This window comes from Penaeus vannamei, chromosome 6 (genome assembly GCF_042767895.1).
Source record: "Penaeus vannamei isolate JL-2024 chromosome 6, ASM4276789v1, whole genome shotgun sequence".
Classification (NCBI taxonomy): domain Eukaryota; kingdom Metazoa; phylum Arthropoda; class Malacostraca; order Decapoda; family Penaeidae; genus Penaeus; species Penaeus vannamei.
The window spans coordinates 39896410-39898909 of record NC_091554.1 but is presented as its reverse complement, the minus strand read 5'-3'; the positions used below and the strand labels follow the sequence as shown (position 1 = coordinate 39898909).

At 38.4% G+C, this 2500-nt stretch overlaps 1 protein-coding gene across 1 annotated transcript in view; it reads left to right on the top strand.

Annotated features, from left to right (window-relative positions):
- The window catches only part of LOC113805726 (collagen alpha-2(I) chain), a 73853-nt gene that overhangs the window by 57188 nt on the left and 14165 nt on the right, over nt 1-2500 (top strand). The window lies entirely within an intron of this gene.

Below are 2500 nucleotides of genomic sequence, written 5' to 3'. Positions count from 1 at the left end.
CCTTTTTTATAACTGTGCGTTGCGAGAAAGGTTTACCTGGGAGTCCATTCCTCCCAAAAGAAATGGTAAAAAACGTTACTAACCGAACTGTTATCGTACTATTACAATTACTATGCTGCTGTCATTATTCTTGCTAGAACTAATTTTACCTTTGTTAGTACTACTATTGCTACTACTTTTACTAATATTACTATTGCTACTTCTGCTATTAATGTTTTCATTATTATTACTACTTCCACTATTTGTTTGTAATAACAATGATTATGAAAGTAATGATAATGGTAATGATACTATCAATTCTAACATTGCCACTATTACTGATAACAATACTAATGCTATTATTAATTGTATTTATGATAATGTTAGGATAATAATAATATCAACTAACAATATTAATAATAGGATGAGAGCAATGTTACCGAGAAAGATGAAACTGATCATAATAATGATGACAATAGTAATAATCATAATGACAATGATAATGACAATAATATTGATGATAATTGTAATGATTACGATAACATCAAGAACAATGATGATAATAATATTATGAATTATGATGATAATCACAATAATAATAACAAAATTAATCATAATCATAGTATTGATGATGGTAGTAATAGTATTAATAATAATAGTAATGATAATATCAATAATGAAGATGATGCCTTTGCCCATTTTGATTCCCTTCATGCTCTGTCACCCTCTCTCATTTTTTTCTCTGAGCCCCTCCTCCCTTCCCCTTCCCCATTCTCCTTTCCCTCTTTAAGACCTCTCTTTCCCCTCTTTGTTTCCTCATTTCCCGTTTCTCTTTAAGCTCCTTTCCTCTCTATTTCTTCCTCTTCCCTTATATTTATTCCCTCTCCTATACCCTTCTCCTATTACCTTCCCCACTGATAGTCGTGTATATGAATAGATGTGCATAAACTAAAGGTCTAACTACTTTCAGTGCAGTGTACTTGCCTTAAAGTGGAATAATGATAGTGAAGATATTGATATTAATAACAACAATAATAATAACACCAATAAGAATAATGATGATAATACAGTTATAAGAGGATTCTCATAGATCTGTAACATAAGCGTGCGCGCGTCATTCCCTGATATGTATATTGGCAATTTATGGCGAAAACTCATGACTTCAAGTCCGCAGTCACGTGTCTTTTGATTTCAGGCGTAAAATGTAAGTTGAAACTGCGAACAAACGAATAAAAAGTTGAACGAAGCAGAAAGACTAGTAAAGATAGTAGTAACGTTAATAATGATGATAATTGATAATTAGAACACTGTTAATAAGTTTGATAGTGATAAGAACAAGGATCATAACGATCATGTTTACAATCATTATTGGTATTATTATTGTTGTTATATTGATGATAATCATAATAATAATGATAGTGAAAATAACAGTAATAATGATAAAGATAATATAATAGCAATAACCATAATATTGATAACAATAACAGTAATAACATTAATAATAACCATTGCAATAATAACCATCCTAATGCCCATCTGCCCATCCCAGCAGCCGCCTCAAGCTTCCATGGCAGAACCTTCGTATTTTTCGAAATTAGGAATGCAAATTTTCGGAAAGACCAGACGTGTGTTCTGCCTGTCTGTTGGTTCTACGTTGTGATTGAGGGGGAGGGAGGGGGAGAGGGGAGAGGGGCGTGGGGGTTGGGGGAGGGAGGGGGAGAGGGGAGAGGGGCATGGGGGTTGGGGGAGGGAGGGGGAGAGGGGAGAGGGGCATGGGGGTTGGGGGAGGGAGGGGCAGAGGGAGTGGGGGTTGGGGGAGGGACGGGGAGAGGGGCGTGGGGGTTGGGGGAGGGAGGGGAGAGGGGAGAGGGAGTGGGGGCAGGGGGCTGGGGGAGGGAAGGAAACAGGAGAGAGAAGGAGGAGGGAATTGGAAAGTGGAGGAAGAGGGAGGGGGGATAGAGCAGGGGGAAGGAAGGAGAAAGGGGAGAGGGAAGGAGGGATTTGGAAAGGGGAAGGAGGGAAAAGGAGGGGGGAGAGGATGAAGAGAGGGAGGGAGGTAGAAGATGTAGGGGGCGAAGAGAAGAGAGGAAGGAAGAGAGAAGGAGAAAGAGAAGGGGGAATTGGTGGAACGGACTGGAAGAAGGAAGGGGAAGGGAAAGAGTACAGAAGAGGAAAGGGGTGAAAGGGCCAAGGGGAGAGAAGGAAGAAGGGGAAAGAAGAGGAAACGAATTTCAAGAGTATGCAAACACATACACGTATACACATATATGTATATATGTGTGATTTATTTCCTTTGGTTTTCAATATAATGAACAGTTAACCCGTCGCCATAATATATTTTGTGTATGATCTGGGCACGGTTTCAAAGTAGAAACTAATAATAGCAATAGATAACACGGTATGGTATGGTTCAACTAAAAGGGAGAAATAAAAGCAAAGAAGAGAAACAAAGAGAAGAATAAGAAGCAGAGAGAAAGAAAATGAAAGATAAGCAGAATTTTTTTTTGGTTTAAATCTTCCT